Consider the following 11,553-nt stretch of genomic DNA (forward strand, 5'->3'; position numbering starts at 1 on the left):
TTGAATATTTTAGGGCGTGACGGTGAGTAAAGACGCTCTTTGGGCGGAAGTTTACGAAATTCCACTTGCTTGCTTGGTGAGTATACTACTCACTTGTTTGTTTACAATGTGGCTTTATTATATTGAACTTGATGCCTTGAAAGCTTATTTGCACTGTTGAAACTGATTAAAGTGAGGGTGTACTTGATCGCCCTCACCCCCTTTTGTATTATACACGACTGTCTACTGTTTCACTGTGGTACTTGAAATGTACATGGAAAACTGGATTTGGTGTCGTTTGGACGAGGATCCAACGGCTTTTACTGTTACTACTGAGCTCAACCCCATTGGTAGTCGATTGAATCGAGCCAGCGAGGGCTTGGTCGTGAAAGTTGACGAGCCATGGGGACTGTTATATGGAATCTTGTAGTAGTGAGACTCTTGATTCCGGTATACTCGAGTATTACCAAATTTCTACTGTTTGGAGTTCGGGCCCGGTAGGGGTATGTTGGGTGGAAGGAATGGACGTAAAGTGGAGCCTACGGTTGGTTACTCTTAAACATTGACAGAGGGTCAATGAGGTCCGATCAAGAATGCAAGCGAGGAAAGGGGCTCTTGAGAGCCGCCCGTATCCTTTTATCAACACTATTGATGTGTGCCTTTGCTTACTTTTGATGTATTGGAATGAGAAGCTTGATGCTTATATGAACTTTGCTGCTTGAGTGATAGTATATCACATGGCGTAAGCTCACTCTGTTCCTTTTGTTTTCCTTACAGGAAATTGATTACTTTTGGAAAGGTTGTACATGTTGGTTGCCGAGTTGAGCTTATGTAAATGTATTTTTGAATAGCTCCTTTTGGGCAAAACCCTAACTGTATTTTGATCTAATTATCTCGCTTTTGTTTTGTAAATTACAAACGTATGTATATAACACTGTTTTAACCCCGTTTATGTGTCCTATTTAGTTGGGAATATTTTTCCGAGTTATATGACATGGCACCCACTATTCACCGACGGTTTAGTTTGCGTTGGGCTATTTTGCGATTTCGGCTTGTATAAGCGCGTATTATCTTCCCGAAACGTCTTAGATCGTGTTTGCCTGCACCGTTAGTCCTGGTGAGAGCTAGGCAGGCAGTCCGCTAACCTCTTTGGTTTGCCTTAGGGGAAGGTGGGGCTGTCACAGGTGGTATCAGAGCCACTTCGCGTGGTCTCTGCGCGGAGAGGACTTGGGCCAAGTGGTGTTATGGTCCTGCTTTCGTGAATGCGTCAAAAGGTATAAGTGCTCTTTTGAGCGTAAGCTATGAACTGTGCATGTCATAAGTGTAAGGATCATTATCATGGGACTTGAGGAAGCTAGGTATGTATGTCGGGTAGGAATCTTTAATATGGATGATTTACGCTTGGGACCGGCCGGCTCGAGTTGTGAATCATCTTAGATGGGATTCTTGCGCCTGGATACGAAAGAAATGAGAGCCTAGGTTAGAAAGGATTGGGCGAACTAGAAATGCGATTCTATAGAATTTCGTGTGGTTTGTTCGGGTATGGTTAAGCGTGATCAACCTTGATTAAGATATAAATGGTGTTGTTCTCGTAGATTATGGACGGAGCCCTAGGGGGGAAAGCTTTTCGTGAGTTCTTTTGTACTCGTGCCCTAGTCTGTCTATAGTACTTTTGGAGGACCCCTTTTTTCATGGGATGACTTTGTATGTACTTGACTGACTGTTCTGTATAATTGCTTGATCGGTTATGTGTTCTATGTATATGTGTTATGTGTTTAAATGCTCTACGAGGTAGTTGTTTTAGTTAATTGTTCTTGTTTAATTGTTCCTGTTTAGTGCTACGAAAAGGAGGGTTAGGTGCCCTTTAACAGTATATTTATTTTGTGACCTAGATCGACTTAGATTGATGGAAGGCACTCGTAGTGGTCGAGGCCGTGGACGTGGGGGTAGGCAACCCACGCCTGAAAGGGGCACTGGGGAAACCTCATCTGGACCTAACCCTGAACCTAGGGTTAATCCTAACATCCAAATAGCGGCTGCTATGCAGCAAATGACTAATTTACTAGCCCAAGTTGTGCACCAACAGGGTCAAAACCCTAATCCCAACCCTGGGAACCCCAGTAATCACGTGGAGAGCGAGGATAGGGCTCTCGAGAGGTTCCAGAAGTTTGCCCCACCAAAGTTTATCGGGGGGCCCGATCCGGACGTTGCCGAAAGGTGGATGGAGAAGATGGTGGATATCTTTGCCGCCCTACATTATACGGAGGAGAGGCAGGTGACCTTCACCGTCTTTCAACTGGAAGGGGCGGCCCGTTCCTGGTGGAACGTTATTTGGCAAAAATGGGAACGGGAACAAACGCCCAGGACCTGGGTGAATTTTATGCGGGAATTCAATGCCAAATTCTTCCCTCCTCTAGTTCAGGAGCGGAAGGAAGATGAATTTATTCGGCTTCGTCAGGGGGCCCAATCTGTAGCAGAGTACGAGAGCCAATTCACCCGCCTATCTAAATTTGCGCCCGAACTCATCATGACCGAGCAACGAAGATTACGGCGATTTGTCCAGGGCCTGAACGTAGAAATCCAGAAGGACCTCGCGGTAGCCCAACTTAACGCCTTCAGCGATGCAGTGGAGAAGGCGCAACGAGTAGAGAATGCTAGGCTACAAGTGAGAAACTTCCAGGCGAAAAAGCGAGGATTTCCTGGGAGTAATTCAGGGCAGGGGGATGAGAGTACCTCTCCCAAGTTTGGGCAGGGAACGGGAGGAGAAAGGATGCCGGGAGTGTCACGAGAGGGCCCGTCACGAGGCGGCCAAGTGGGGAGAGGCCAGAGAGGAGGCTCGGCTTCTGCAGCACGCGGACCTTGCGGGTATTGCGGAAAGTCAAACCACTCGGAGGACAATTGCTGGAAGAAGGAGGGAAAATGTTTGCGCTGTGGAAGTGCAAACCATCAGCTCGCTACTTGTCCAGTCCTATCACGAGATGGAAAGGGGAGTCAGCAATCGACGAGGACTAATGGAAGGGACCAAACCTAAGGTAGCGGCTCGAAAGTATTCACTGGAGCCACAACAGGTCCTCGATTTTTCTGAAATTGAGGAAGGTACGATTTCGGTATTTCACTAATTTGCGAAAATCTTAGTAGATCCCGGTGTTACTCATTCATTTGTCAACCCCAATTTTATGTACGGAATAGATACAAAACCTGCTCGTCTACCCTACGACCAGAAAGTAGTACTCCTACGGGGAAACATCGTTTGGGCACTAGTGTGGTTGTAAGGATTGCCGCGTTTGGGTAGGAGAGAAGGTTTGGGGAGTGTGTTGACGCAAAATTAGATTGTGAAATCTTTGGCCTCTAAGAAATTGAAACCCCACGAACAAAACTATCCAACCCACGATCCGGAGTTAGTCGCAGTTGTTTTCGCTCGGGAAAAGTGGAGAAATCATGGGATAGAAGAGGCTACCTGGGAGGTGGAAAAGGAATACCTTGAACTGTTTGTGAATCAAGGTGAGAAATTTCGAGGATGAAATTCTTCTAAGGAGGAGAGAGTGTGAGAACCCGAAAATTTCTTTATTTCTAGGCTTTATTTTATTTATTTGCACGCTTTTTATGCATTTTCTTTATTAGGAAAAGTTTGTAAATAATTTTTATGAGTAAATATAGTTTTTAGATGATTTTTCTAGTATCGGTTAGTTTTTGAGAAATTAAGAACGTATATCGGACGTGGGACCCGCTAGTGCGGAAAGTTCGGTAAAATTCGGCCAATTGGGTTAAGTTTTGTATACAGGGTTTAATTTACTAGGTGCGAAGAGATAATTAGAGGTTGTTATATGGATGAGAGTGGAGAGACAAAAGGATAACCATGTATTAATTATAGTGACAAGTGTCACTTGGAGAGCTAGTCTTACTTTTTGACCACTATTCATACTTTACCAAATAAATCAAAAATTGACCCAAAAATCATCCAAAAATTTGCAAGCTTTGGCCGGCCCTCTCCAAGGTAAAAGAAAGGAAAACTCTTCAATTTCTTCCTTCAATTTCTTGCTCAATCTCACAAATTAACCGTTAGAATCTTGATTTACTCCATAAAAACCCTTAAGTGAGTGGTTGTGAGGTGATTAGGGAAGTGGTTTGGAAGCTTAAGGTGCTAAGTTGCTCCTCTTCTTGAGTTGTTAAGGTGAGTAGCTAAGGGGCCTTTATTTCTTCTCAATAATGTTTAATTAGTGACTTAAGTGAGTTAAAGAGATGAAATTCGGTGTTATTTTGTGATTTTTGGTTGAATTGGTGAAGTTTTACATTTATTCATGATTTTTCTGTTTTAATATGATTACCATTGTGTGGCCTTGTATGATGGTTGGAAATGATCTAGAATAGAGCTAGAATGCGTAAATTGTGGTTGTTGCGGAAAATTTCCGCATTTGCCGGAAAATTTCAGAAGTTAGGGTTTCAATTCAACCATTCTGCCCGGTACTGTTCCTCATAGTTAGAGGCCGAATTAGCCTTGGGTTAAAACATGAAAGTTGTAGGGAATGATATTTTATAGATGCCTACAAATTTCAGGCCAATCGGAACAACGTAGCTTGTGAAAAGACTGAAATACCCCTGCTGCCCTGTTTCTGTCCGAACTTGGTAATCAGCTTTGGTAATTGGTTAATTTGATTGGGAATGCTTCTGATTTGGTTGTTTATGTCTTCTTAAGAATTGTAACCTGGTATCTTAGCTTTCGTATGGCTTTGGAATCACTTGATTTGGACTTAGGTAGCCTGACTTATGATGTTTGAACCAGAATGCGGTTTGTTAACCTGTTTTTGCGGTTCTGGTTTAGTATATTGAATTTTTGACCTGGTTTCACTAGAACTGGACTGAGTAGCCTTCTTCAACATTGTAGCCCTACCTCTTAGCTTCGAAACGGTGTGTATTGCACCTCCATCCGATAATCGTAGTGCCAATGGTGCCAAAACCGTAAAATGATGTCAAAAATTGTTTTTATGGTTTAGAGCTTAATTCCATTTCCGGATTTCCCTGGTTTACTCTAGTGCTTATACATTCTTATGGAGCCCTATTTTGGTAGTATGTGGAATTGGTTTATGACTTGTAATCGAGTCTTATTGTGCTTATTTGAATATTTTAGGGCGTGACGGTGAGTAAAGACGCTCTTTGGGCGGAAGTTTACGAAATTCCACTTGCTTGCTTGGTGAGTATACTACTCACTTGTTTGTTTACAATGTGGCTTTATTATATTGAACTTGATGCCTTGAAGGCTTATTTGCACTGTTGAAACTGATTAAAGTGAGGGTGTACTTGATCGCCCTCACCCCCTTTTGTATTATACACGACTGTCTACTGTTTCACTGTGGTACTTGAAATGTACATGGAAAACTGGATTTGGTGTCGTTTGGACGAGGATCCAACGGCTTTTACTGTTACTACTGAGCTCAACCCCATTGGTAGTCGATTGAATCGAGCCAGCGAGGGCTTGGTCGTGAAAGTTGACGAGCCATGGGGACTGTTATATGGAATCTTGTAGTAGTGAGACTCTTGATTCCGGTATACTCGAGTATTACCAAATTTCTACTGTTTGGAGTTCGGGCCCGGTAGGGGTATGCTGGGTGGAAGGAATGGACGTAAAGTGGAGCCTACGGTTAGTTACTCTTAAACATTGACGGAGGGTCAATGAGGTCCGATCAAGAATGCACGCGATGAAAGGGGCTCTTGAGAGCCGCCCGTATCCTTTTATCAACACTATTGATGTGTGCCTTTGCTTACTTTTGATGTATTGGAATGAGAAGCTTGATGCTTATATGAACTTTGCTGCTTGAGTGATAGTATATCACTGGGCGTAAGCTCACTCTGTTCCTTTTGTTTTCCTTACAGGAAATTGATTACTTTTGGAAAGGTTGTACATGTTGGTTGCCGAGTTGAGCTTATGTAAATGTATTTTTGAATAGTTCCTTTTGGGCAAAACCCTAACTGTATTTTGATCTAATTATCTCGCTTTTGTTTTGTAAATTACAAATGTATGTATATAACACTGCTTAACCCTATTTATGGGTCTTATTGGGTTTGAAAATATTTTTCCGAATTATATGACATGGCACCCACTATTCACCGACGGTTTAGTTTGCGTTTGGCTATTTTGCGATTTCGGCTTGTGTGAGCGCGTATTATTTCCCGAAACGTCTTAGATCGTGTTTGCCTGCACCGTTAGTCCTGGCGAGAGTTGGGCAGGCAGTCCGCTAACCTCTTTGGTTCGCCTTAAGGAAAAATTGGGCTGTCACAGGTGGTATCAGAGCTACTTCGCATGGTCTCTGCGCAGAGTGAGCTTGGGCCAAGTGGTGTTATGGTCCTGCTTTCGTGAATGCGTCGAAACGTATAAGTGCTCTTTTGAGCGTAAGCTATGAACTGTGCATGTCATAAGTGTAAGGATCATTATCATGGGACTTGAGGAAGCTAGGTATGTATGTCGGGTACGAATCTTTAATATGGATGATTTACGCTTGGGATCGGCCGGCTCGAGTTGTGAATCATCTTAGATGGGATTCTTGCGCCCGGATACGAAAGAGATGGGAGCCTAGGTTAGAAAAGATTGGGCGAACTAGAAATGCCATTCTGTGGAACTTTGTGTGGTTTGTTCGGGTATGGTTAAGCGTGATCAACCTTGATTAAGATATAAATGGTGGTTGTTCTCGCTAGATTATGGACGGAGCCCTAGGGGGGGAAAGCTTTTCGTGAGTTCTTTTGTACTCGTGACCTAGTCTGTCTATAGTACTTTTGGAGGACCCCTTTTGTTTCATGGGATGACTTTGTATGTACTTGACTGACTGTTCTGTATAATTGCTTGATCCGGTTTTGTGTTCTATGTATATGTGTTATGTGTTTAAATGCTCTACGAGGTAGTTGTTTAGTTAATTGTCCTTGTTTAATTGTTCCTGTTTAGTGCTACGAAAAGGAGGGTTAGGTGCCCCTTAACAGTATATTTATTTTGTGACCTAAATCGACTTAGATTGATGGAAGGCACTCGTAGTGGTCGAGGCCGTGGACGTGGGGGTAGGCAACCCACGCCTGAAAGGGGCACTGGGAAAACCTCATCTGGACCTAACCCTGAACCTAGGGTTGATCCTAACATCCAAATAGCGGCTGCTATGCAACAAATGACTAATTTACTTGCCCAAGTGGTGCACCAACAGGGTCAAAACCCTAACCCCAACCCTGGGAACCTCGGTAATCACGTGGAGAGCGAGGATAGGGCTCTCGAGAGGTTCCAAAAGTTTGCCCCACCAAAGTTTATCGGAGGGCCCGATCCGGACGTGGCCGAAAGGTGGCTGGAGAAGATGGTGGATATCTTTGCCGCCCTACATTATACGGAGGAGAGGCAGGTGACCTTCGTCGTCTTTCAACTGGAAGGGGTGGCCGGTTCCTGGTGAAACGTTATTCGGCAAAAATGGGAACGGGAACAAACGCCCAGGACCTGGGTGAATTTTATGCGGGAATTCAATACCAAATTCTTCCCTCCTCTAGTTCAGGAGCGGAAGGAAGATGAATTTATTCGGCTTCGTTAGGGGACCCAATCTGTAGCGGAGTACGAGAGCCAATTCACCCGCCTATCCAAATTTGCGCCCGAACTCATCATGACCGAGCAACGAAGAATACGGCGATTTGTCCAGGGCCTGAACGTGGAAATCCAGAAGCACTTCGCGGTAGCCCAACTTAACGCCTTCAGCGATGCAGTGAAGAAGGCGCAACGAGTAGAGAATGCTAGGCTACAGGTGAGAAACTTCCATATAGGTAATGTCTCCACTTTTTTAATGCAAATATCGCCGTCGCTAAGTCCAAATCATGAGTTGGATAATTTCTCTCGTGAGATTTTAACTTTCTAGAGGCATATGCAATCACCTTATCATGTAGTATTCATACATATTCTAAACTATCCTTTGAAGTATTTGTATAAATCACAAAACTATCTCCTCCGCTCGGTAAGGTTAACACAGGAGCATCGATTAAGCACTTTTTCACTCTGGAAATTCTTCGTCACATTTAGAATCCCAAATAACTTACCATGCTTCTTAGTCAACCTAGTTAAGGGTCTTGCAGTCTTAGAAAAGTCCATGATAAGTCGAAGGTAATATTCGGCTAATTCTAAGAACTCAGAATTTCGGTAGGGTTTTCTGGTTGTTTCCTCTTAAAACAGCTGATTCTATAGCAATTCCTTCCTTAGATATTGTATAACCTAGAAAGGCTACTTCCTCCAACTGAACTCACAATTATTGAACTTAACGGAAGTTGGCACTCTCTCGGGGTTTGTAAAACTATCATCAGGGGTCTTCCATGATTTTCTCAAATCTTAGAGTATACCAATATACCATCAATAATTGCCACCACAGATTAATCCAAATACGGTTTAAAACTCCAATGCATTAGGTCCATAAATGCTGCTAGTGTATTAGTCAATCCAAATGACGTAATTGAAAATTCAAAGTGCCCATATCTTGGATTAAAAGCGGTCTTAGGCACATCAGTTTCTAGGATCCTCAACTGGTAATAGCTCTACTTTAAATTCAACTTGGATAGTATCATGGCTCCTTACAATTGATCGAATTCTTATCCATGTAAGGCAAAAGGGTATTTGTTCTTAATGGTCACGTTGTTCAAGTCTCGATAGTCTATGTATAACCTCAAACTTCCATTCCAAATATTATATTCGGTCCCTTACTTGTTAGGTTCATTAAATCTATCAGATATTTCCTTTCACCAACTCATATCTCACAGTTTTAATGTATCAAGTTGGCAATCAAGCATTAGGTCCTAGTTTTAACTCTAAATTCTCGATTTTTGGTCCACCGCTGGTCCCTGGTCACCTCCGAGACCTCAGGTTTGCCTACGCTCTCAAGTACAATCTCGACCACTTCTACTACCGTTCATGTCTTATCACTAATCTAAAGGTGTGGGGCAAAGTTTAACTACACCTGTAAGCCATGAAATCAATTAAAAGCAAGTAAATTGTCATATGTTATAAAAGATCATAATAGTTACCTCAAGTTGAAATAAGCTTATCAAATCATTTCAAAAGAAAAAGGGAAACAATAAGATCATAATAGAACGTGCCGAGTTGCCAAGATACAAAACAACAAAAGGGCTTTTCCCTTTTACAAAAGATTACCACCTCTAAAATGCCTGTCTAGACTAGGTAAAACTACAACCCCTATTCCTCGAGTGGCGTCAATTCCATCCCCACTGGTATTACTTCCATTATTTAGATCTCTCTCACAGCCATTAGCATTAATCACCCCTTCTGGCCCTCGACTGCTTTGTAGTGGATCTAGCAAACTGCCGAGTAATTCCTCTTTTCTTAGAAGCTCCAAGACAATTCGAAAACTTATGCTCGGTACTACCGCACCTTAGACATTTTCCTTGCTTTCTCCAACACTCGGCCTCCGCGTGGTTAATCTTGCCATAGTATGCACAAGTTACGTGAGGAGTCACGGCTTGATCAGTTTGAGAATTTTCTTTGTTTGTATTTCTTTTCCAGTTCTACGTTCTTGCATAGCAAATCAATTTTCTCTGCATATTCTTGTTTCCACCGTCCTTCCCAGTAGTTTGTCAATTTCTTTTGAAATTCTACATCCTTCCGAAGAGTGTCCATTTCCTTATGCATCTCTTCCAAATTTGTCATATCACCGGTTAGTTTAAGTCAACTGCTAGCCTGCTAGGCAAACCAAGGAATCAAAATAAGTAACTATTCACAATGGGAGCTCTAGCCATATTACTCTTTTATTCTTTTACTTCTAGGTTATCCCAGAATATAAATCTTAACTATTCTCTGCTTAATATGGACGAGCTCTTGAGTCTCCATCAAATTACTATCACTACTTATAAACATAACAAAATACGGAGATCTTATTCCTTAATATAAAAGTTCCACACACTAATTCACTCTCCAATACTCACTTACGAAGTTGTTCGAGAAGAAACCCTATCCTCTTGCTCTCACTAGTGCCTCATTTCATTCCCTCAAACCAATTTTTTTTATACTATTTCGAGGCTAGACCATCCATGAAACTTAGACGGCCGAACTTCAAGAATCGCTCAATCTTCACACCTCTCTTGGTTGATTGGTTTAGGGCTTTGGTGCTCAGCTAATTGTGCTAAGATATCAATCATATAATTAATAGCAGTAGCTACTTAATTATCTCCTTCATTCCTAGGGTTTCGGTTTGGTCCAGATTCCATTCCCTAGTCATCCCCTTGAGCTTGGGGTTTGCCTAGTCCCACGCCCTTGGCCCCTACCACTCCTTCGAGCATCCATGATCTTAGTTATGTCCAAATGCAAGAATAGAATTAATCACGCGAGAAAATACTTAAAATACAAGTCAATGCGAAAAATATTTGAAATAACGATAATTAGCATATATTAACAATTAAAGATCCATACAAGATCAGCAAATCATGGGGTATTTTAAAAAATATAGCACACATGTACCACAAAAGTGCAATTAGTCATGCAATAGATGCCAAGAGCTTTACAAGCGTCACCCCAGCTAATTCTAGTCACAAAAGTCAAAAGTCAACATCCTTCTAGTTCACATCCGAACCATTAGCCTGAACATCCTCCTCTGGATTCTCCTTGAAAGGTTCCTCCTCAGGAGCGCCCTCACGGACCGGGCTCTCGACATCCTCTATCGCCTCCTCTATCAATATGGTGATGTCGGCTAAAATCCCAGCGGCCTGATCTCGGATCTTCTCGCCTGGTATTCACCAACTGCCAACGTTCATCGTCAAGGGACAATACCAGCTCATTAGGGTAGGTGTACGTCGTCCTACATGGACAACGGGGAATTCTCGAAGAAGGCGAGTATCAGATACGAGATTCTCCTTCATGCACTCTATATCGAATAGACCTAAGAGGCACCACATGTCCATTAGCATGCCCATTACCATTAGCAGCGTGACCTCCGTTACTATTCTCCATCTCTACAAAACAACCACAAATTCTAGGCTAGAAATTTAAAGTCACTAATTTGCTCAAATATCACTTAAAGTATAACTAAGTGATTTAATCCCTATTCTCAAGAGTAAAGTTTCTAATACATCCCCCAAATAGATCACTAAACCTAGTCTCTTTTCCACCAATGCTGTTTAAGAAACTCTCGAGTACCAATTCTCTTTAACCACTGGAATACAATAGGTTAATATTCAAGTGAATGCCATGGTCCGGTATCCTAAACTTTTAGCCTAAGACACACTACAAAGATCTGAAACCTAAGCTCTGATACCAACTGTGACGCTCCCACTTCTCCCAAGGGCGAACTCAAGGGTATCGGCGGGACGCCTGCCCAGCTCTCGTCAGGACTCGATACAATTCCAATTCAAACTTAAAGGATAACAACTAAAAATAAAAGTCAAAATAAAGAAAAGAGGTTGCTTTCATACACAAGTATTCAATCTTACACCAGAAGTTTTAAAATACATCAACTTTCCCAAAATACACCTCCAAAAGTTGTCTTAACAATTACATTCAAAACCCTAATCGTAAATCCAACAAGTTGGCTTCTCCACAATTCCTTCCAATTCAGCTCCTGTTAA

This window comes from Coffea eugenioides, chromosome 3, assembly GCF_003713205.1.
Source record: "Coffea eugenioides isolate CCC68of chromosome 3, Ceug_1.0, whole genome shotgun sequence".
Taxonomy (NCBI): Eukaryota; Viridiplantae; Streptophyta; class Magnoliopsida; order Gentianales; family Rubiaceae; genus Coffea; species Coffea eugenioides.